Source organism: Zalophus californianus, chromosome 9 (genome assembly GCF_009762305.2).
Source record: "Zalophus californianus isolate mZalCal1 chromosome 9, mZalCal1.pri.v2, whole genome shotgun sequence".
Taxonomy (NCBI): Eukaryota; Metazoa; Chordata; class Mammalia; order Carnivora; family Otariidae; genus Zalophus; species Zalophus californianus.
Window position 1 is genome coordinate 36,309,917 of NC_045603.1, and position 26,394 is coordinate 36,336,310.

The 26,394-nt window shown below is 38.6% G+C and overlaps 1 protein-coding gene and 1 pseudogene across 1 annotated transcript in view; one reads left to right on the top strand and one right to left on the bottom strand.

Moving 5' to 3' along the window:
- On the top strand, positions 1-25,052 carry LOC113921627 (annotated as a pseudogene).
- Positions 1-26,394, bottom strand: part of TMTC2 (transmembrane O-mannosyltransferase targeting cadherins 2) — a 393,066-nt gene that overhangs the window by 323,738 nt on the left and 42,934 nt on the right. The gene's annotated exons all lie outside the window — the stretch shown is intronic.

Sequence of the window (26,394 nt, forward strand, 5' to 3'; positions counted from 1 at the left end):
ATGCAGATTCTAGGTCACCGTCATAATTGTTTGGTAGCTGCACTTAAACCTCTACATCTCACACCGCTGGCTATTATAGCAACCCTGCCAGACTCCAGTGCCCCTCAACTGGCCCTGGAGAAAAGGAGACACCTGATGAATGGTGAGCTGCGAATTGAGCTGGACATGGTGTCTCAGTCCCGCCTTGGCACTCTTTGGGATCTACCTACCTGTGAGACTGTATATTTTTATATGCTCTCTAGGCCACACGGCAGCTAGGCAGACTCCGCCCTTGGAGAAGAGGTCTCTGAGGGCCCACACTGCCCGTGGCTGGGTATGGAAGACTTGTCTGGAAAAAAGTATCAGCCCTCCCAATTGTCACACTCTATGCCACATTCAAAACAGCGTTATTGGTAATTCAGCAATATGATCTCCATTGATGCCTTACTCTCTCTCAACTGGTTCGGATCCTAGACAAAAAACTATATATAGACTCTCAGAACCTCAACTCCAATGACCAATAAATATACAACTGCAGAAAATCCTGCATCAACACTATAAACTAAGGAAGCATCCCTCTCAAGATGCCAGAAATGTTGAGGAATTTATCCTGGATATGTTGCATATGGAACCTAATTAAAAAGACATTCAGGGCCTCAAAAAACCAGCCACACCTCCAGAAACCTACCCAGTGTTGTGGGAAGTAAACAAACCATGTTTGGCAGAATTCCACTAACAGATCTTAATCTGCAGAGTTAGGAGCTGGAAGTGTGGACAGGCCATGGGATATTGGGCACACACTATTTAGCATAACTCAGAGCAGCTGTGTTAGAAGGCCCCATAGTCACAAAACCCTTGCAACATGGGGGGAAAAAAAAAAAAACAAGTGTGCTAGGGTCCTTTCCTTCTACTGCAAGCTGAAGTACCAAAAAGGGGGTTGGACACAGCCATAGTACAAACCTGGCTCTGAGATCAAAGCAAAAACACAGACCCAAGTGTGAATTCTCTCCCTACAGATACACTAAATGGCAGAGGGAAGACAGCAGACACAAAACTCCTCTGCTGGACTTTGTACAGCTCCATCATCCTCTCTGCCTAACTTCTAGAACCTTCCACGGACAGTGTTGATTTTTACCAACTAGCTCTCCAGCACGAGTTCTAAGAGAAGGAGCCTCCGGGTAATCCTGTAAGACTGCAGGATAAACTCCAGTTCTGAACAGACCTCTCCTTTTGGGAAGAGGACTTAGCAGAATAAATAAATAAACACACACACACACACACACACACACACACACACACACACACACTTTGAAACATAGAAAACATGAAGAAAACTTACTTAAAGATTTCAGGAAACCAATTCTTAACCTCACCTTTGTATCCTTACTACAACTTGAGAAAACATGGCCTCTATAACACAGGAGATCTGAGAGAGCAGCATGAGATTTTGCAAGACAAGCTGAGGAAGGGGCAGGATTTAAAGGTAGCTGGGTTTCTTTCAGGAAACAGTTTAGCAGAATTTAAATCCTCAGGAAGACAAAATAAACAGCAGAATCAATCAGCAGAAAACAAACTTCTTCCATTCCAAGGAAAAGAAAAAAAAAAGAATCAAATGAAGAAGGAAAAGCAAGATATGGAGTAGAAAGAATAGAAACCCATCTACACGTGACCTTAAAACGGACAAAAAAGATGACAAGGGAGAAAATATCAAACATTTGTGGGGAAGAAACTTCCCCAGGCTGATGAAAAGCTGAAGGAATAAGGTAACACTCAGTAACAGGCAAAGTATTGAAAATTGACCAAAGTCTAGCTACATCCTAGATCATCTTTGAAGTGTAAGAATTTTTTTTTAAAAATCCTAAAAGCATCAAGACAGAAAAATGTAAAAACTACACAGGAGGAAGATATCAGACTGGCTTCAAATTTTCCCAGAAGTCAAGGACACAATATTTCAACTCAAGAATAACAGACTCTCACAAGTTGTTCATTTGTGACTGAAAACAGAGAACAGCAATAGGCTAGGGTCCTTCCATACTTGTATGCAAGGGCAGCATTCAGACACATACAAAGCCAATAGAAAATTTTTAAAAAAAATAGCTACTATAAATGTTGCCATAAAAGGGAATGCAAAAGGCACAAGTAATTCTAAAGAATATAAATGTATGAAAACATAAAAACAATAATAATATGCCAAAAGAAATGGAGGGAGAAGAATGGTAAAAGGAAGTAAAACTGAGTAAATGCTGTCAGTTTTAAAAGAGGATATCAATATATCTTTTCTTATATCAATAATGAATAGGAAAATATGTTTATGGTTCTGTAAGAACTTAAGGGAGAACCAAAAAGGAACCAAAGAAACGCATTCCTCTGAAATCACTTAAAAACGAGTATTCCAAGACAGTGTCTTAGAATGAAAAGATAAGAGGCAAGTAAAGATACACACAGGCACACAGAATACAGAGGGGCCCTTAGTGTACACGATAAAGGGAGGAGTAAGGCAGACACACATATATAACATCTATTCTATGAACAAAGGTAAGGACTGTCAAAAGAATACCCACATATGACATCTGAGCATACTAAAATCTGTGGTGTTGGTGTTACCCTTAAACTGTAAGCAGAAAATCTGCAAACTAGGGAGGTTTCATGTAACAAAAAATAAAGAACTAAATACATACAATAACAGAGAATGTAGAAATCTAGCAGGGTAGGAAATAAAGCTCTCACTTTTTGTCCATTTAAACAGGCAAAAGAAATGGATATTCAGAGAATTTGAATATTACGATTGATAGGGTTACTTTAAGGAATGTATGTTAAGTTCTACCCTCCATGAAAGGTACACCTTTCATTGTTAAGGAGTATTCTGAAAACAAATCCTCCAGCACATTTTTAAAAGGAAGCCTTTCTTTTATCACAACAAACCGAAACGATAAGTTTTCTTTTTTTTTTTAATAAATCTTTTATTTATTTATTTGACAGAGAGAGACACAACGAGAGAGGGAACACAAAAAGGGGGAGTGGGAGAGGGAGAAGCAGGCTTCCCGCCGAGCAGGGAGCCCGATGCGGGGCTCGATCCCAGGATCCTGGGACCACGACCTAAGCCGAAGGCAGATGCCCAACGACTAAGCCACCCAGGCGCCCCAACGGTAAATTTTCAATGTGAAAAAAAGAACTTGCAAGTTAAATATTACTTTATCAAATGATAAAAATAAGTTGAAAGTAGAAATAGAGAACATGAGAAAATGATAAAATTAACACGTATGCTTTGTTGCAAGTAGTAATGAGAGGCAAATTTCTAACAAAATGCTTTCATTTCTAAGCACTATAAGGTAGCAAAAGTTAAGTAAGCATTCAATTACGTAAGTTAGAAATATAACAAGAAAAAAAAACAAAGATATAAAGATCAAGTCAGAAATTGATTATAAGACAGAAAAAAAATGAAAGAACTGATTAACACATCCAAGAGCATGCGTTATGAAATAAAAGTATATTAAAGATAGAACCCTCTAAATCAGTAATTCTCAAAATTTACTGCACCTACAGATTACTTGGGGAAATTATTAAAAACATACTGACTCAGCTGCAGAGGATGATGTCCAGGACTGTCACTTTAAACTAGTACCCCAGTGGTTTAGACACCTGTGGTTTCAGGACAACACTTTGAGAATTTGAAAAAATGTCTTATACTCAGCTCAAGTCTATTAAAGACAGACAGACAGATAAAAGAACTCAGTAAGGAGGAGACACAAAAACATGCCAAGATTTTTCAAGTTATAAGAAAACACCATGCACCACTTTATCCTAATAAATTTAAAAGACACAGAGATATAATTTACTTTCCAGGAAAAAAAATTATTCATTAAAGAAGAAAAATAAAACTGAACAGATCAATAGCCACAAAGCAATAAAAAGCTGTCAATGAAATACCTCGTAAAGAGAGCCAGGCCAATATCGTTACGAAGATACAGTCATACAAACCCAAGGGACAGATGCTTGTGTCATATAAAATGTTTCCGAGAACATAAAAGCTCCCCAAATGATTTTATGATGCTAGCATAATCCTGACAAATACAGCTTAAAAAAAGAAAACCACAGTCCAATGATGAAACAAGTACAAAAATAAACTACTTGCAAATAGACTCTAGCAGTGTATTAATATATCACCCTGTACCTATGTTGGTTTTATTCTCAGGTGCAATATTCATTTAGTTACAGGGAAATTATTAGCGCAATTCTTTACATCAATATGTGAAGGCAGCAAAACAAATGAGTTAACTACATTTTTTTAATGGAAGCTGTCTGTTAAAGACAGCAGAGTGAAAACACATATTTACCTCTGTTCTCTCACAAAACCCCAGTGAAACATCAGTGAAAAGATTTTTTTCAAGGGGTGTAAACACTCAAGGACACCTCTTTGTTGAAAGGCCACACTTTGCCCATATACTCATAACACCTTTCTGTATCACAGTATTTAATCATGCATTCAATAAATGTGTATTAAAATTTAGTCTGTGTCAGTATGTTAGATATTTTTAACTTTTCTCCTTCCCCCAGAAAGATCATTAGCTCCCTAAATTAGGTGCCCTGTCATCGTACGGACCACCATCTTGTCATCCTGGTCAGATCACTGGGGTGCAAAAAGTATTCGTCAAAAAATGAAAAGAATTAGAGAAAAGGAAGAATCTATTTGTTAAAAAGGAGCATTTACAAAAGAGGGAATAGATCACCAACAAGATTTTTAATTGAAAACACAAATATATTCAAGAACTCAGTGTGCATCCATATCGCTCAGCTGTCACTACAAAAGGATTTTTGGGGTGAGACTTCCATAGGACGCATACTAGCAGTGTAAGCCAAGGCAAGCCAGCTTCAGGTCCTGGCCCTGGCTCTGCCAGCCTAGAACTCTCCGACAGCTTAGAGTTCAAAGCCTCTTGCCACTTTGGATCATAAAGCCTTAGAAGTTTCTCTGTGTCTGGGCTTTCAGTGCTGATGCTGAAAATGTTCCAGCCTTCTACCTATTTCCCACATCACAAGGCTGAGTATGCTTCAAATTTTAGCTGGCCCCCTCCTGGGCTGCACACTTCCCACTGTAGGCTTTCTGGCATCTAACAACTGAGTACCCTTATCTACGTCTGCACTCTCCCATTCCTGGGAAGAATCCCAACGAACTAAGTTACTGTGTCTCTCCCAATTTCCTGTTTTTCATCAACTAAATGTCCTTAAGAAAGAAGATGATGTTGATTCAGTGCCTCCCCCTGTGATGATCCTTCCCTAAGCCCGGAAGAATGGACAAACATCTGCCCAGTGACTGACCACTAGCTATATTTGTTTCAACTTAGTTCCTGTACTTCATTTCCTCCTCCTCAGAGGAAACGAAAATAACAGGGAATGGGTTTTCCGGCTCTCTGCCCTTCCACAGTTGCATTTGTTAGCTTACTTCTTATAAAGATAATTCTTCTAAAACGATCCTGACAAAAGTACCAAACATGGCAAAGGGTTCCTCAATATTCAGGTAATGTTCCCTATATCACCATGTCCATTTCCTTCACCAATTACCCCATGCGCATTGCAGGCAATACTCTTCTAGCTCCCTGGTCTAGAAATCCTGGTGGGCTCATTGGGATTCCCTTTTCTTCATCCTTACATTCAATCTCTCAAGACTTATCAAAGGAAATAATGCCTTGATTGACAGGCAAGGGGAAAAGAGGTTAAGTGACCAGAGCATTCCTCTCAGGAAGAGACACAGGGGGTGAGGCTGGTGTTATGTATGTGGTAAAGACCAAGATGCTCTGGGACAAAACGCTCCCACAGCTCTACAGTACTGCATAAGCATTTGAGAGAATGGGGACAAGTGAGGTAAACAGGAGAGAAAAGATGCCCAGCAATGTGGCAGAAGGCTGGAACCAGAGTAGAGACAGAAAGAAGCCATCGATGAACATTCCCCAGAGCAATAAGAACGGAGGGGATTTTTAAGGCTGAGATTTCCAAGGGTCCACTTTAAGTTGTTGCTGTATTGTATCGCAAGCCCCTGGCTTACATCAAACCCGCATCAACGTCTGTGTACCCAACACTAACATCAGTGGGGCTCTGATAAATAATGAGGTCACTTTAGCCAAGCAGGTTCCCAGGGTGTGGAAAAGAGACGTCACAAGCCGACACACTGTGTAAAAGAGATCCATCCAGAACTCGGCAAAAGCAGAAATTAGAGTTGGCAGTGCCTAGGGAAATGTGAGTTTTCTATGAATCCCTAAAGACAGGAAGGTCACAGGGAATTCCGCCATATGTAGGAGAGGAATTCAAGCTAACAGTTCTTGGAATCTCTGAGGCCACAGCTTGGATGGCATGTGTCTCGCTGTTGAGCCATCTCCATTTCAAGCAACACTGTACTCATCCCAATCCTCACTGCCCTGCAACTGTTCCTACCTGATCAGGCTTGCGCCTCATTTTAACAACAAACCATTAACTGTTACCAAGCAACATGCCATGCCAGGCAGAGAGGTAATTATGCACATTATATCAGTATCTCCTTTCACATTCAGTACAACGAAAAATACACTCCGCTCTGTAAGAGGTAAGAAAATGGAAACTCAGAGAAGTTAACAAACCTGATTAAGATCACAGTGCTGCTGAGTGGGAAGGATAAAAACTGAACTCATCTGCTCGAGACAAAACCCTTGCTCCTTACCGTTCACTTACTGCATCCTCAAGCCAGGAGGTCCCTTTCTATAGGTGAATGCTTAGCTTCTAACTCCTGATTTGCCACTGAAGGCTCTCTAAGAAGGCTTAGCCACAGTACGAGCTAATACCCAGGAAGGAACAGTTTTAGTAGATGATTTAATATTCTCCCAAAGCTAAGAAAATGGAGTCATTGAATGAAAATCTGAGCATATGTACACATTTGGTTTTCGGTTTGGTGTTTTTGGTTTTTTGGGGTTTGTTGTTGTTGCTGTTTTACACTGGTTGTAAATAGACAGGTATGGCCAAATAATGATCAGAAATCTTGCTAGGAAGATGCCACAAATATCTTGGGAGAGATTCAACTAAATGAGAGCTCCTCAGGAATGCTGACTACACATTTTAAAGTAAGAATTAGAAAGCAAACCCAGATATTTTCTTCATATAGTCACTTCCCAAGTTTACTTGGTTAGTTTGTCTTTCCTAATTCTGAGACCTGACTTTGGACAAAGTAATAGTGTGACTTGAATAATGAAGAAATTAGAATGAGGAAAGGAAAAAATACAGGAAATAATCCAGTGGCATCACTATTCATCAGATAGTTATTTTAAATACACTTCTCTAAAACTTAGGTTATTGAGGTAACCCAAAATCTTTCAGATAATTCTGTTTGCGTTTTAGCTTAGAAGAATTTCAAAGGTTTAAACACATCACATTTATCCAAATCACTTTATATATTAACTCCCAGGTTTCTAATCTATAGGCATTAATTCATCTAAGCATAAACTTGAGTTGATATTTATAAATTATTGACAATTTACAAACTAGCTTTTGAGCTGTCATCTAAAAAAGGGCACGGCTTCTATATGTTACCAGACATTGGAATAATTGTCCATTACTTTTTTTTTCTAACTTTTTACATTTCCAGCCTTTCACAAAGCAAGATTTTCAAATGATTATTAACAAAGTTTATAATATATCAATCAAGTACTGGAATTTTGTCAGTACTCAAGCTAGAACTCAGTGCTTACATAGTAATCACATCAGATAGCTACCCACACATGGGATCAAGACCTCAATGTTACATTTTATCCTCTTCACATAAAAGTGCTTTTGTATCATTCTTGGGAATTTTTCCATAAAGAGCAAAGGAAGTATTCAAAATTTACAATTAGAATCTTATCTCTCCTTTAAGATAAATTTTAGGCAAGCCATTTGAAGGGGGAAAAGTTACTTTAAATTCTTAGAACAGCTCTTGGTCATTTTATGTAACAAAATAAAAACAAGTTTTAGATATTCAGCAGGGCTCAAGGCATTCTTTTCAAAAGGGTGTTTTAATATACACCAGGGCACTGAGACACATTCTCTTGAAAAAATGTTTAAAAGATATAATCTGGATTTGCCTACTAAAGAGGGTTCTTTCAAACAACAATGATGATAATAATAATAGTAAACACTCAGCTTATACAGCATTTTATAATTGGAAAGAATGTTCCCATTTTCTATTTCATTTAATTGATGTACCACCATTGAAGCAAGCTAACATCATCAACCTTATTTTACCAATGATGAAACTGATGTTCAGAAGTTAAGACCAGATAAGACTTGAAAGGTGAAGCATTATTCTATAGATCCCAATTCTTGACACCCAACCCAGGATTCTTCCCTTATGGCCACACTGCCTCCTAGAGTGATGTCATATATAGTGATTTTCAAATTCATCTTAAATGTTTAAGAAATGGGAAGCTCTCCTGGACATATACTTACACCAAATAATACTAAAGTAACCAAAATTACTTTATGGTATCTTCAGGGTTTTTATTATTGTTCCAACCTATTCTTACTATGAAGGATAACATGCTTTGAGTTTACATTGCTGTTTGAATGGAAAATAATTACTCCATAGCTTTACTTTCACACATCCAACCTTCTATATGTCTATACTTCTATAAAATAAACTCTGTCATAGATAATTTCATAAAATTAATAATTCAAATCTATCATTCTAGATTTAGGATCTATGCCTAGGAAGGAAACTGTATAAACAGCTACATAAGTTAATGCCAAACTCTTTTTCGAAGTTTTATACCAAGTTACACTCACACTCCCAATATATAAGAATGCCCATGGATCCATATCAGATCTTGGTAAGGTCAATAATGTTGTAGAATAGTATACAGCAGTATAAATTGCCCATGGATCCATATCAGATCTTGGTGAGGTCAGGAATATTGTGGAATAGTATACAGCAGTATAAATACGATAGAGCTACATATCACAACAAGAATGAATTTTTAAACATTACATTGAGGTTTTTAAAAGGAAATGACAAAAGCCTTTATAGAGGTCAACAAAGTTCAAAACCAGACAAATGTAAATAAATACATGGTAAAACTACTTTTAAAAAAACAGTGGAATAATAAACACAAAATTCTAGATGGTTTTTTCTTGGTGAAAGCAGAAGTATGGAATTTGGCAGAAGTACTTACATAATTATATTTTACCTATATTCTTTTGTAAGTATAAAATAATGTAAAATTTGTATTATTAAAGTGATGTGATAACGACATCATACAAGCCTTCACATTGCAGTAAAATCTTCAAACACTATTTCTGCCAAAATAGTCAAGAATTTTGATCTTCCTAAGAGTCTCACCTAATCCTTTGATATTTCAATCATACTCTTTTGAAGGGTCTCTCTTGTCATTATCATGGTGATAATTGCCTGATCCAGTCCTGTCATACCCCATTTGTCTACAGGTTTATGTGCTAACTCAGATCTTACTGAGCCACTTGCACTCACTTCATGGATTCCTGCACCCTTTGCAAGACTGTGCATTTTGCATTGCATTTGCATGTGATTTTGAGATGTTCCCAAAAGACAGCAAAAGACTTATCTACCTGATGCCAAAGAGTGGATCGACAAATCACTAATAAATATTCTCATGTTTTTGAGAGCAACCTCATAGCTGCAGGAATTGTGATAATAAGCACTAAACAAGTTGGATTCTTAAACATTAAGTACAATTCCTAACCTGTACATAGCCTCAGACCGCTTTTCAATAAACTGACCAATGAGAAACTAATGAACTGCTGGCCCCTCGAAGTTGCTATAAAGAAGGTAAAGCCATTTATATGGAAAACTCTGTAAACATTCAAGTTCACTTAATCATATGTTATATTTTAAAGAAACTTTATTCCTGAGCAGATTGCAAGAGAAAGCAATTACACAAATGAAACAATATTTATTTCCACTTAGAACCAAATGAACAAAGCACATCATGACAAATGATAAAGGAATACTTCACTAAGCATGTCCCAAAGATCACTGGAAGAGGTTCTCGTTTGCTTCCTCATTAACAGAGTCCCAGTGGATTAAACTGCAAGCTCTTCAAACTATGTTGAAAATAGGATTCACTCATTTTCAACTTTACAGAAACATAACTACATTAAATAAAGTTAAGCTAGGTAGGTACCTATGTAAGCCATGCCCAAACTGAGAATATTTGGGGTTTGTACTGTATTTTCTTTGTACCCCTGGAAATCAGGGTTTTATTTTAGGAAAAGAAACTGGACTAAAAAAGACGAGAGGTTTAAAGTACTTTTAAAAATTGCAGTATTTTTATAATCACCACTAGTGCACTGATTCGAATTTTCTTCACAGAGAGAAAAAGGCCCTGGAGGCAAAGGGCTCAGTTAGAGCCATTTGGGTGAATGCTCCGGTAGCAGTGTGATATCTGGATTGGTAGGTACCCATCTGTGTATACAACCAGCAGGACCGTCACTTCCACTATGTGGTAGATTCCTTTCAAAAACAAAACAAAACAAAAAACAAAAAGGGTAAATGCTGCGGAGCCCAAGGAAAATGCTGTCAAAATCCACAAATGCCCCCACATTCAACAGAGCTGATGATTATTGCTAAAAAGCTCCCCAAAGCCAAATCTCCCCAGGTTCTCTATCTGCTTACTTTGTTTATATCCTATCACTGTTCAGGATACTACGCTGACGCTAATTATTCAAAGGCAGGAAGGAGGTCTGTATATTCCTTTGTCCCATGCTGTGACCAAACCTGGAAGCAGTAATACCTGCCAAAGCCACGAAGCCACATCAGTAAGGTGAAATCCTCATGCAGCTTTACTGGCAGGAAAATTACTCCCAAGCACACCCAACCTCCTCTTTTGTAAAGAAAATAAATGCATGCTTTCCCCCCCTCAATTCTCTGAAACGGACTCTAGTAACCTGGCTACTCTGCTAATCAAGGACTTTTCTGTCCTTGGAAGTATTTCATATCCCTCAAAGTCCTGACGTTCCTACTTGGGAAAATTATAAACCATTATATGTATGGGAGCGGTATTGGGGGGTTAGGGTTATTCATTTTTTTTCAAACTTTACATGCTTTTATTAATAAAGAGAATATACTAAGCATCTAACCTAAGAAGTGAGAAAAACAAAACAAACCCAAAGAAAATACAAGGAAATAATGGCCTATGACTAGATAGTTTTATAGATAATGTCACCATACATTCAAAGGACACATAACTCTAATTATACACAAATTCTTTCACAGAATAGAAAAAGAGGAAATGCTCTCTCAACTCATTTTTTTTAAGATTTCAGTTCTACTGGGGTATAACTGACACATAAAATTGTAAGAAACATAAAGTATATACTGCATGATCCCACTACTCATTTCATGAGCTACTGTAACCTTGACTCCCAAACTAGACAAGGGCTGCCTAACCTCACTTGTGAGCACAGATATAAAAGTTTTGTAATAGAGGTCTGTCTGCTCTATTTTACCACTTTACATTTAGTATTTACTTTTCAATTGAGTAAAAAAAAAAAAAAAAACCTATTTTTTAAGAAAAATTAAAAAATTAAACTGACCAAAGAAAGCAATGATACATACACAAAAGTTAGCTTTGAGGATGAAGGTAGATGCAATCTTAAAGCATTAAAAGTATGTCAATCAGGTCCATTAAAGTTACAAATGACAGAAGCCAACTCAAACTGGTTTACACAAAAAAGAAGAATGTATTGCCTCATATAACTCATGATGTATTCAGACTAGGCTGTCAGGATTCTGTATTTCCAGCCCAAACTTGGCCTTTGTCTCAGGAATGATGAGAGTTCCCACCAACAGCAGGCCATCTTGCTTATTACTCCTAGCTAAGAAATTCTGGGGCGGGGGGTAAAATGTTGGTCTCCTTTCCAATAATTCCAACAACAATAATAACAAAAAATCCAATAATTGGTCTCATTTGACCAGTATTAGTTACAGACTGAGAATATAGGAGAAAAGGTTTCCCAAATGAAATTCCATATACTGTAAGGAGAAGAGAAGGGGGACTGATGCCGGAGAAGCACAAGCAACAAGACAACCACAGTCAACTCCTGCTCAGTACCTTAAAAGGACAAAGGAAAAACACACTGAGTAGTTCAGCTCACCTGCCCAGTGCTTCCTCTGTAATAAGGTGCCCAGCAATCAGAATTTAAAGATATTTGTCTATACCACCAAGGAATCTGAAGAATTTTTCACTCAAAGTGACTGCAAGTTGGAATGTTGGCAGGCATTCCAAGTACAAGAGCAGACCGATGGGGCGCCTGGGTGGCTCAGATGGTTAAGCGTCTGCCTTCGGCTCAGGTCATGATCCCGGGGTCCTGGGATCGAGTCCCACATCGGGCTCCCTGCTCAGCGGGAGCCTGCTTCTCCCTCTGCTTCTCTCTCTCTCTCTCCCTCTCCCTCTGTCTCTCATGAATAAATAAATAAAATCTTAAAAAAAAAAAAAAGAGCAGACCGATGAACTTCGACTTCGACTGTGAACTCCATTTCGAGGAAGCTTTCACTTGTGAAAGCTGCTCATGGATCGTACTTGGAAGAGAATTATGCCTCATATGACACCTTTGTTGGAGATGCTTTCTGTAGCTCATTTAACATATCCTCAAACACACCTGTTGAAAAGGACATGAGTGCAGTTGTCCTGGACTTTGATATTAAGTATCAGAAAACCCAATTTCCAGGCCATGTATATTCAGGAGTGCTTTTTCACATTCCAAAATGATACACTATTGCATGAACTGACTCAACTGCAGTACTTCTTTAAAAGTATAATCTAGGGGCGCCTGGGTGGCTCAGTCAGTTAAGTGTCTGACTCTTGATTTCGGCTCAGGTCATGATCTCAGAGTGGTCAGATCAAGCCCCGCGTCAGGCTCCCCACTGGGTGTGGAGTCTGCTTAAGATTCTCTCTCTGCCCCTCCTCCCCCAATAAATAAATAAATAAGTATAATCTAAACATTTAATTTGGAAAGTTTTATTCTATCAATAAATTAGCAGAGCCTATTATGTTAAGTAAGAACTATCTACTTCTTTTTTTTTTTTTTTAAGATTTTATTTATTTATTTGAGAGAGAGAATGAGAGATAGAAAGCACGAGAAGGAAGAGGGTCAGAGGGAGAAGCAGACTCCCTGCTGAGCAGGGAGCCCGATGCGGGACTCGATCCCGGGACTCCGGGATCATGACCTGAGCCGAAGGCAGTCGCTTAACCAACTGAGCCACCCAGGCGCCCAAGAACTATCTACTTCTTATAATAAAAATTGTTAAGCCTGACACCCCCTGAGTTCTTTTGTTGTTTTCTTAACACAGTGAATTAAAGTACTCGTGAGAAAAATCAATAATGGAATATTTGTTTCTCGAAAACAGAGTGCATTTAAAACAATGCAATTACTCTTGATTATTATTCTCTAAGAAATGCCTTAATTTCTCCATCTTCTCTCAACTTATTTCTGATAAACAAAAAGCAGAATAATGGAAGTATGAGCAAATGTCATTCCTTTGGGGTACCTTCTAGATAGGTTGATCCCCAGGCATAAATCTCAATCTCCTGATTCTGGTGACATCCCCATTTGTTCCTTCATAGGTGTAACTAGGATCCCAGAACGTCCCAATACATGGCAAAATATGACCTACTCAGACTCTAGAGAATCTGCTCAGTGACGGCTCTAACTCCATAGAGCTTTTCTAATTAACATAGTACAATTTATTTTTACCTGTATTTCCCTAGGAGGGCCAACAACTTTCATCACCATAAGACATCGGCTGACATTTGAAATCAATTAACTTTTGCATCAAAAAACTAGAAATGCATTTTAGAAGATCTTTGAAAATTTAAACAGCTTTACACATTAATCAACTGGGTCTCCCGGAGATTTTAGTATGCCTATGGCTATTTCACAAAAGAGACCTAAATTTTCAGAAGTTATGTGTAAAGTTTTCCTACCTTCTTTGAAAGAAACGTGCTTTTGAAATTTTCTTTTTTTATAGATCCTTCTTGATTCAGCAAACAGAAATGAATAACTATTTTGCTAGTCAGATCTCTCCAGTCAAAATTATTAAGCCACACAATATATAAAACACTGCCTAATATGAAAAAGTAGTTATAAACCCTTATTATAACACTGTATTTACTTTTCAACTTCAGCCCTCCACACAGTAAAGCCACATATGAGAAATCATCAAAAGGATGTTTACATGTGGTCATTCTTGTTTTTACAAAACTTCTTCCTTCGTTCAAAAAAAAAAAGGTGTTTTGTTTTCAGCAAGCAAACTGGCATAATAGTATCAAGACTGCAGCAAGGATTCATATGTATACATACAAAGATTCATATGTATACATACAAGGATTCATATGTATCCTGGATGGCACAGTCAGCTAACCAACCGACTGGGTTTCCGCTCAGGTCAGGATCTCAGGGTCCTGAGATCAAGCCCCTCATGGGGCTCTGCACTCAGCCTGGAGTCCCACCTAGGACTTCCTCTGACCCTCCCTGCCATTCCAGCCTACACATGTGCTTTCTTTCCTTCCCCCCTCAAATAAATAAATCTTTAAAAAACAAAACAAAACAAAACAAAAGACTGCAACAACAAATGATTTCCTCCCTGTACATTTAAAAATAAATAAATAAACTTTACACAGTTAATCTATAGAGTTACTTGGCTCCTGGGTGTAGGAGGGAAACAGCGAGGAGTAGACAAGATAAGCAGCTGACAGGACCAACTCCATATCTGGTATTGCCCGAATGCTTCTTTACTAGAAATGAAAAACCAGGAGGTCACCAAGGTGTATGCCTCTATTCTGCTGGCTTAAGAGAGCAGTGCTCGTTCAAAAAGATGATGAAAAGACCCAAAGAGAGAAACTCTCAGCGTAGCAGCCCTCAAGGACGGCAAGCACAATTGATGTAGGTGACTGGAGCCTGGCGCCTAATGACAGCAAGACAGTAACACCTGATGTGGGAGATTTCAAAGCCAGTTACGTCACCTCCCAGCACAGCTAGAGTAAGAATAAAGAGAAGACAGAGGAGATGTGTCTCAATGTATTGCTAATACAACCCCCCAAAGTCTTAGATTATTATTCATAAGGTTCATTGCTCCTATTTAAAGCAGAACCGTATTGTAGTATTTATTTTTTTTAAAGTTCTAAATCCTAGATGTTGTCTAATTTCTACTAAGGTATATGTTGATATTACGGAGTCACACAGTCCTAATTCAAAATAAATTTGCGGGATGTAGTGGTTGGTTTTTATGAATTCTTTAAACCAGTATACCAAAAGAGTGGCTAGCTGCTCCCAATTTTATGCTCACCAGAATATAAACAGCATATTATTAACTCAGGATAATCTCAGCCATGAGATTCTTGTAATCAACTAGCGAGAACACAAAACGAAACCTGCCAACAAATGAAGAAATTTGAGTCTATGGGGGAGTGTATCTAGTTAATAATTCTTCTGTAAAAATGTTTAACTTTACCAAAAACAAAACAAAACAAAACAAAACCAGACTGCAAATTAAAATGGAATGCCCTTTTACTCCTGTAAAAACTACAGTAATTTTGGAAAACTAATAGCCAATAATATTGGTTGGAATAAAGCACATATTCAAAACACTCTGGAGACAATGAAAATTGGTGCAATCCTTTTTGAAATAGCTTGGAATTCTGTTCACCCCTTTTAACACAAACCTATCCCTAGAAACACCCTAAATATGTAAGGATCAAAAACACATATCCAACTCCATACAACATACTTGTTCATAATTCCAGATACTCTGTGTAAAAGGGAAAAGAGAAAAGCACTACAAAATAGTAATAGTAGGAGCCAGTGTCAATAAATTATGGAAATTCATATTTTAATTATGTATTATATTTTATAAAATAGTAAACACTGGCAAACTTGCTAAAACCATACTTTCAATTTTTCCTTCTTTAAAAGGACTAAAAATGGTATTCAATGTGTCATAGAATTTAATATATTCATATGTATCCATATATATTCATGTATATGAATATATTTATATATTCATATGTATATTTGTGTACATTCATATTTTCATATAAGTAATACTCATATTAGGCATGATTTCAAGATTAGCCACTCTAACCTATAGCTTTTCCACTAAGAAATGATTTACAACAGTTTCAAAATAACTTTTGAACAGTTTCCAAAATAACTTTATACTTATTATTTCAGAAACCTAGAATTATACATCATTCAGCCTCTAAATTTAACATTACTGCAGAAATTTGTTAACAAAAACCATAATTCTTATAGCTCATAGGTAGAAATTACAGGCTCTGGCTAACATACACATGAAAAGATGCTCAACATCAGTCATCATCAGGGAAATACAAATCAAAACTATAATGAGCTATTACCTCACACCAGTCAGAATGGCTAAAATTAACAACACACGAAACAACAGATGTTGACAAGGATGCAGAGAAAAGGGAACCCTCTTACACTGTTGGTGGGAATACAAACTGGTGCAGCCACTCTGGAAAACAGTATGGAGGTTCCTCAAAAAGTTAAAAATAGCACTACCCTGGGGCGCCTGGGTGGCTCAGATGGTTAAGCGTCTGCCTTCAGCTCAGGTCATGATCCCAGCATCCTGGAATCGAGTCCCACATCAGGCTCCTGGCTCAGTGGGGAGTCTGCTTCTCCCTCTCCCTCTGCCTCTCCCCCTGCTCATGCTCTCTCTTTCTCTGTATCTCTCTGTCTCAAATAAACAAAATCCTTTAAAAAATTATTTAAAAAAAATAGCACTACCCTAAGACCCAGCAATTGTACTACTAGGTATTTACCCAAAGGATACAAAAATATTGATTTGAAGGGATATATGCACCTGATGTTTATAGCAGCATTATCAATAATAGCCAAATTATGGAAAGAGCCCAAATGTCTATCAAGTGATGAAAGGATAAAGAAGATGTGGTATACAGGCATGTGTGTGTGTGTGTGTGTATGTATATATATATATATACATATACATATATATACATATATATAATGAAATATTACTCACCCCCCAAAAAAAATGAAATCTTGCCATTTGCAATAACGTGGATAGAGCTAGAGAGTATTACGCTAAGCAAAGTCAGTCAGTCAGAGGAAGACAAATACCGTATGATTTCACTCATATGTGGAATTTGAAAAACAAAACAAATGAACATGGGGGGGAAAAGGGAGGCAAACCATGAAACTGATTCTTAACTACAGAGAACAAACTGAGGGTTGTAGGGGGGGATGAGTTAAACAGGTGATGGGTATTAAGGAGGGTAATAGTTGTGATGAGCACGGGGTGTTATGTAAGTAATGAATCACTAAATTCTAATAATAATAAACCTGAAACTAATAGTATAAAGTATGTTAACTGAAATTTAAATAAAAACTTAAAATTAAAAAGAAGAAGAAGAAGAAATTACAGGGTCTTAAGTCACACATGCATTGGTGTAAATTCCACCTTCACCACTTGACCTTGAGCAAATTATTTAACTTCTTTTTAACAGTCTCCTCATGGAAGAACTTGGAATTTGTTCATTCATTATCTACTGTTTACTAAGCTCATACCAGGTGCTATAATAGCTACTATCCTAGGATTTAACTTAGAAGAAGAAAACAAAGTCACTGCCCTCGTAGAGATTACATGCTGGTAGGATAACATCTCAGAAGGCTGTGCTGAGGAACTAGAAAAAAATACTTACGAAGCCCTTTGTGAGGTGTTGGAAACAAGGATGCACTCGAAGACAGGATTGATGATAGTTATTATTATCTCACAGGACTGACGCTAGCTATAATTATCTCACAGGATTGTTGTGTGAAAGAAATGAGCTAATTCATACCAAGCACTTAGCCTTAGGTTAAAAAAATCTCTATATATCAGCTATTATTACTAAATAATTAACTTTATGATTATCTCTGATACAATCTCTATTCTCTGGCAGTGGTAGGTGAGGAGAATGAAGAATGCCAAGATTTTTTAACTCCTTTAAGAAATGATAAACCCTACAGTGCCTGGGTGGCTCAGTCAGTTAAGCCTCGACTCTTCATTTCCGGTCAGGTCATGATCTCAGGGTTGTGAGACTGAGCCCCCCTCCCCCATTCAATGGGGGCTCTGCTTGAGATTCTTTCCCACTGCCCCTCCCCCCCCACACGGACATGCGCAGGCGCTCTCTCTCTCAAATAAATAAATAAATCTAAACAAAAAAGAAAGAAATGGTAAACCCAATGTTGTTTCAGGTCACCACTCAAAAACATAAGGAAAAGATGTCAAGGTCCATCTCACCCCTTCATGTCAAATCACACATGCTAGTTTCCAACATTAGCCTGCCTGATTGGTCAGCATTATAGGAAGTACATAACATCAGTCATTCTTTGTTTAACTTTTAGAGCTCAATGATAGAAAACTTAGGAGGAACTTCATAATTTGAACTAAATACAATTAAAGGGATGAAAAAAACGAAGTGTCCTTTGTGCCATCACACAAACATCTGAATTGGCTACTGTTATGTTTTTCTGTGAGAACCATTCCCTTTGTCCATCTTTTAAAAACTGCTTTAAAATAAACTGTTATCACAATCTTAATCCTCTTTCCCCCGAGGCACTAGACTTGATTCTGCTTATATCTGCTCCAAGAGGCACAACAAGTAAGGCTGCGGGAGATCAAGAGAAATGGAGCCCACCCGGGACCAAAAGGCATGGAGACACTGGAATCTTTGTGCTGAGGCTGGGCCTCAAATTCAGGAGTTCAACTACTGCACAAAGAAAGCATCAGGGCTACAAGGTGGAGCTGTATCCACATTTTTAGACTCACATGTGAGAAGCCAAGCAGGTAGATTGTCATAAGCCAAAAAACAAAAAAAAAAAAGGTTTGTTGTCTGAGGTCTCTCTCACTGGAATGTAAGTCAAGAAGGACAAGGATTTTGTTTTCTTGTTATGTGAATACAAATGAATGAATAATAGTTTCTAAAGTTGAACCAAGTCCAAGATGAAAGAGTTTGGCCGATCTTAATTGTTCCCAGCATTAGAAGAAATGATAATTATGTAGCATGATGGAGGTGTCAGCTAATGCTACAACAGAAATCATATTGCAGTGTAAATACATCAAATCAGTATGTTGTACACCTTAAACTTCCAGTGTTGTATGTCCTATAGGTCTCAATTTAAAAAAAAAAGTTCGGCACACTCAAGAGAAATGAGAGTGATTCCATGGTAACACGGGACCTCTGGGCAGGAAAGGAAGATATGAAAATAGAGAAGCTACACTCCACCTCCTCCGCATCCAACTCACTCCAGGCCAACACCACAGAGGCTCTACACGGAATTACTATGAAATCCGCAGAGTGGAATTCACTGGGGCATCCTATTTCTTAGGTTCAAATAAAATAAGAAGCTATACTTTTCATCATATCACTTACCTACCTCTAAAAATAACATTTTAAAAAATGAAGTATGTTTAAGCACAAACTATGTGCCAGGTTTATATGTTTAAAAAAGGGGGGGGTCAAATAGTTGCTATCACTAAGGATGCCCAAAAGAAAGTGCTAGATGTGTCTAAAGTTAAAAAGAAATAACCTATTATAATAATACTGCAAACAACAGCAGAATCATTGCAAGAATTCAGCCATCGGTCAACTTAGAAAGTGTCAAGATTTTATACTGGCTAACAAACCAGTAATGCACACCACACTGTATTCCATGCTTTAGAACCTTTAGATAAAAAATAATAATGCTCTCTTGAAATTACCTTTCTTTCCTACTCCTTTCCTTCCTGACATTTGGCATTATCACAGAGAAATTGCCATTATTTAGCTTTACACTTTGGTTCCAATGTAAAGCTAAAACTCCTTATGCACCACCGAGAGATACATGGAAAAAACGCTGAAACCTGAATCAGGATACAGGCTCCTATCCCAGCCCTGCCATTACCTCACGCCAAAACGCTGGACAAAGTCTTAACTCTTCTGGACTTCTATTTTCTCATGTGTACAATTAGGGTATTAATGGTAAACCTAAAATTCCGTTAAGGTTATCCAACTCTTTTTTGGAGGGAGGGGGAGAAAGTAGGTCCTTAAACTGGAATTGATGAAGGGTCTCTAACATCTCCTGGCATAGAGAAATGACCACCCAGTCTATCTGCATGTGTGTGTTCGTTTTCTATTTTTTTTTTTTAAGATTTTATTTATTTTTTTGACAGAGAGAGACACAGTGAGAGAGGGAACACAGCAGGGGGAGTGGGAGAGGGAGAAGCAGGCTTCCCGCCAAGCAGGGAGCCCGATGCGGGGCTCGATCCCAGGACCCTGGGGTCATGACCTGAGCCAAAGGCAGACGCTTAATGACTGAGCCACCCAGGCGCCCCTCGTTTTCTATTTTTATAAAATAAATTACCCCAAATGTAGAGGCCTACAACAAGACAACTTTATTAGCTCACAGTTCTGTAGTTTCAGAAGTTCAGCATGACTCAGCTAGGTTCTCTGCTTAGAATCTCATACAAAACCGAAAACAAGGTGATGGCTATATTGCCTTCTTCTCTGGAGGTTCGAGGCAAGAATTCACATCCATGCTCATTCAGGTTGCTGGATTATCCTGTTTTCTTGCCACTCTGAGACTGACATCACCATGGTCTCACTGGCTCTCAGCAAGGAGCCACTAGATGCCTTCTGCGTTCCTTCTCACATGGCCCCTTCCATCTTCAACCCAGCAATGGCCTTGTGAGGAGAGTGTCTGTTAGGCTTGGAAATTCTCTGACTTCATCTTCTGCCACTGTTAAAGGAAACTCTCTGCTTTTAAAGGGCTCAACTTTTGGGGTCAGGCCCATTTGCATAATCTCCGTATCTTAAGGTCAACTGATTTGGGACTTTAATTACATCTGCAAAATCCCTTCACTATAGTACCTACATTCGTGTTGGATTGAATAGCCAGGAGAGGGGAAAGCAGGGGAGCCATCTTTAGAAGTCTGCCTATGACATGTGGTGTCTGTTCATGTGCACATGCGTGTCTCTCCCCTTCACAAAGCTGGAAGCCATGGCCATTTTTATATCCCCATTACACACATAAGTGCTGAAAGATGATGTGTCCCATAATATCTGTTCAACAAACTACCACCCATTAGACAAAAACACACATGGTGCCAAATGCTATTAACTGAGCCCTAGAAACTCAAGATGAAATAGAAATGCAATGTACTTACCTCAAATCATATAGTTTAAATACTTTATTAGACAGATGGATAAAATGTTGATGATGTTGGTTGTTTCAACACAAATGCTAGATACAAATCAACAGCTAAATAATTGAGCAAGTGAGGAGAAAGAATTTTACAAATGCACATACAGTTCTTAGTTATTCCAAAACTCTAGTGTCCCGTACCTTTTACTAACAGCTACAAAAGCTCTTTTTATCACTAGAAGAAACTTCTAATACAAACAAAAAACCTCTATCTAAGAATCCTTAAACATATCCCATAAGGCTTTCAGTAGCACAGTAAGATGGGCAAATAATGCTTTCTCTACAGCCAGGGCCAATAAGTATTACAATTTAGGATCAGCACCTTGAATAAGTGCTGACAAGCAAACAGAATGCCCATGTAAAGAACAGAACAAAAGAAACCAATCATTCTGCCACAGTTTCTAGTTCAGAAGGCTGAAGCATTTTGCAGTACTTCTTGAATTTAAAAGGGGGAAGGGAGGTTAAAAAATGTGTACTATATTCCTAGATGCTCTGAATAAGCCACTGAGTTAAGACCAATTCAAATAATTTATTCCTTAGCAGCTATTTGTCTGTTCTGCATCTTCATAAAAACAAAATGGTATTTTTTTCCCAAAGCATAAATAATCCCATTCTTTTGCAGGCTGATGTGACATCTGCATAAAGATAATTAATTCCTATCTTCCGCTGTTATGTATTTGTCCGTTACCAAAGGGTAAGTGGTGTTTTCTCTAGGCTCTTGTGTGCTAATGTACAATGTTTAGTGGTAATAAGCATTTTAAGCTACTGAAGAGCAGCTTCAAAAGAACATGAAATTAACTAAACATACATCACAACACTGTGCTATTTACAACCAGCTCCCATGGATAATGAAACTTCACTTAGGACACCCTATTTCTGTTCAGTCAACACATTTCAAATACTATTAAAGGGATCACTACCTGCAAAGGACCTCAGCTGATATAATTTAACTTTATCTTGTAACACGGGGGAGTTACAGCATTCTCCGTGACAGCTGTCTTTTCAGATACTACAAAAGGGTTTCTGCAACAACTGTTATCTGTCCATCTCCAGAACAACCAGATAAGATTTAACCATCCCGGGCCGCATGGCAGGAACTGCTTTAATTTGGGGTTGCCTGAACTCTGCCTGAAGAATGAAAAAATTAAAGGGCACACACATGAACAGAAGGCAAAATAAATCCCCATTGTGTTTTTCAAGATGCTCACTGGTGCCTTATTCTTTTTTTTTTTTCTTCCAACAATAAAACAGGATTCATACTCTGAGTATTTCTTCAATCCGAACCTGAGATTATAATATCTTTTGTATACAGTCTTTCACAACAAAAGGAAAGCCAATGAGCATCAGGAACCCCCTCAAATACGTATGAACTTCCTTCTTTAGAAAGTTAAATTATTAGTTTCATTAGCCTAAAACATGATTTTTTTCAGATATACAGTAGAGGACACTTTCAGAATTGAGTTTCAGATGGGAAAATAACCATCTGAGCTGAGACTTGGTGTCAGCCCCAACCTTCATCTGCCCCCCTGCTCCCAGCCACATTGCAGAGAAGGGTCACTACGTGGTGCTTTTTGACACAAGAAGTAAGTAGGTTTGCCGGTGGGAGTTCTGTAAAAGTTCACGTTACCTCTATAAATAAAAACAGTTTTAAAGACCTGGCAGATGTGCCCCTTTCTATGCTTCGCCTCCCCCACGCTCTTTGCTCAGAACATGGACCTGACAGTCCCAAGGGTAGCAACCACTCTGCAAGAATGAGGAGACATGCCCGAAGATCCAAGCCAAAAGGTGGGACATTAACAACCACCTTTGGCCATACTAGATTCATGAAGGCCTCCACAAGGGAGGCAGTGAACCCAGAATTTTCTGCATCCTCGGAGGGGAAATATAAATGTTAAGAAATACATGCAGACTGAAAGGAGAGTACTGGGATCCAAATAAAAAGATTTGTCCTGAGAAAGACAAAACTACCGGCATCTCAGTAATCACTTGCCCTGATCCCATTAATAGCAGCCACAGGAACAGATGAGAATTCCAAGGGCTTCATGCAGACCTAAAGACCCCACCTCCCCTTCTCCCCCATGTCCCACTTTCTCCCCACATACACTCACATGACCTCTTGAAGGAGAGCACACAGGAAGAAAACCCGGAGAGCCTCCCCATTTTACCTAAAGATACAATTTAATTCTTTTGCACTGCTTCTTCTACTTGACTTTGTAGCAGTCCCTTCCCTACTATCCAGGAAGCATAGGAGGCCAGATCAGTTAATAGAGTAATAAAAAGTTCCCATTTTTTCACACATCTGGGCCAAGATGAAGTAATTTAGTCAAGCACTGAAATTCAAAAGCAGCAATGCTACCCCTACAAAAGCCCTCCTGAGAGAGAATACAAATAAACAACTTTTATATTTGAAGAGTATGTGTAACTGGATATTAAAATAAGAGTTTCAGTTCAGGCCTCAGATGACAAATATCAGATACACAGGGAGGTATAAACCAAAATGCAAATTTCCAAGGAGGCATCACAGAAGTATTTGACCCCTTGCTGATTCAGTAGGTACAAAAGTGTCAGGTAACAGACAGACTGAGGAAAACAGGAGTGAGTGCCACCTCTTTCCCTTCAATGGAAAGGAACCTCAAGGGCGCTTTGAAAGCTTATTATATTGCCCCGGAGTTGGAAGCCACAATTTCCTAGTGTCCCCAGTCTAAGAAATATCAGGGGGCCTGCTGCCACACAGGAAAATGCTGGGAAGCACTGGACAGTTTGCCTTTCTAAAAGGATATCAAAGATGGGCAAAGATGTGGATTAGCAATGGATATGGCAAAAGAGCCAACTTGGAGCCATTCTGAACCCTTAATAAGAAGACCACCAGGCAGGGTCACCAATAGAGAGAGACTATGATATAGATCCCCAGAAAGCAAGGGCTGATGGGAAAGTGTCAGCCCAAGGGAAAAACAAAACAGTCCAGGGGAGCTGTGGTCAGAGGACCCCAGCAGGGAAGGCTCTGATGGATTCAGAGACACACCGAAGACCAATGAAAATGAGTCATCTCTGAGAATCTGCTGGATCCGAAGTGTGCAAAGCCAGTGTGAAATCCACAACCCAAAAAAAGAACTTTCCTGCGGACACTTTATACTGTCCTCGTACCTCAGAAGAGTCTATGATAGCAGCTAGTAAATGGAGAAAAAATTAGCAAGGAAGAAAGTAGTAGCCAGTAGAAGGATGCTCCAAGAAGCAGGAGCTTCTGTCTTGTTATTTGCTATACTCTCCAGCCTAGAACCATGCCTGCTAGTAGGTGTTCAATAAATATTTGTTCAATGAATGAAAGCCCATCACATCTACCCTTCCAGAACACAGACTCCCTTGTACAATGTCTACCAGAGACAAAGATTAACTTCCCAACCCTTTTTTTGGTCCAACATCTTGGCGAGGCTACAAGGGTGGCCGCTGCTCTCCCAGCTTCCCCGTGCTACCCAAGGATGACAAAGAGAAGAAAGACGCCTAAAAGTCAGCCAAAAAAGACAAAGACCCAGTGAACAAATGTGGTGGCGAGGCCAAAACGAAGTGGTCCAAAGGCAAAGTTCAGGACAAGCTCAATAACCTGGTTTGTCTTGTTTGACAAAGCGACATAGGACAAACTCTATAAGGAAGTTCCCCAACTCTAAGCTTGTAACTCCAGCTGCTGTCTCAGAGACTGAAGATTCGAGGTTCCCCGGCCAGGGCAGCCCTTCAGGAGCTCCTTAGGAAAGGACTTATTAAACTGGCTTCAAAGCACAGAGCTCAAGTCATTTACACCAGAAATGCCATGGGTGGAGATGCCCCCAGCTGCTGGGGAAGATGCATAAACAGTTCCTACCAACTGTACATTTTGGAAAATAAAACTTTATTTAAAAAAAAAGATTTCTTTCCCAAATGAGACTATAATTGCAATTTAAAGGAATTATAAGGCTTTCTAGTACCAGCGAACCTAGAAAACTTCTAGCAAGTTCTCTGAGTTAGGAAAATATTTCTTTTGATTTGTATTTTGCTAGAATTTTGCTAGAATTTTCATTAAAAACAGGGAATAAACTTTACCTTCTGAATACAGTTTAAATGGATAGCAGGAAGCACAATTTAAATTTGCATCATGATTTCATCCTATAAGTTGTACCTGTTCAATGTGCTAATTACCCAGAACATGGTTTACAAAGCAATTCACCACACATGTTCCATTTTATCTTTGTAACAATCAAAAGTACCTCTCATAGTTTGAGAGGGCTCACCTAAGAGTAAGCAGCAATACTGGCTGCATGATAACAGGCTTTGTAAAGCCAACTGTAGTACTCTTTCCAATACTGTTTTCTTTAAGGTTTTCTGAGTCAGTCTTCCTGGATTCCTATCTAGCATCTCGTGTCCACATAAAGATAGATAACCCTGGACTCCTGCCTTAACTATACCCCAGCTATTCCTAACAGATGGTCGTTTCATCCATTATTCAATTCACTTAGCCTACCCGGCTTCCTGACCAATGACTACATTTGTCTCATTAGATCTTAGCATAGGATTAAGTTCAGCAAAAATAAATGGAAATTCCAAAATAACAGTGGCATAAACAAGATGGGATTTCATTCCATCTGCATCATATACAATCCAGTGCCAGAAATGACCAGTCCCTGACAGTACAGGACCCAGACAGACTCCTATCTCATCGCTCTGCTATATTCGTGGCATCTGCTTTTGGGCCATCTTGGTCCCACCATCACATCTACCGTCCAGCCAGCAGGAAAGAGGAAAGAAAATGATGCCTATCACGTTACACACACCTCTTCTACTTACATCCCACTGGCCAAAACCAAATCATATAGTCACATCTACACACAAAGAGGCGAGGGAATCTGAGCTCTTATACGGCAGAAATATGTCTTATTCAACTTCTATAGTGTTCAATATATATCTGGCACTGTTTAAGACACTGGCCACTATGATTCTTATCATCAGTGCCATAATCATCCACAGGACAAGCATTTACCAAATACCATTCTATGTATCATTTTTAACTAAAGAGAAGACTGACTAAGGATCCTTTTACTAATTTTTTTCAACACTGATCAAAACAGCTACCGCTGACATTAAAATAACTAACAATAATAACTGGTTCTTCTTACTCCCAATAGCCTCAAAATGTTTAAATATTTGGGGGTAAATTAT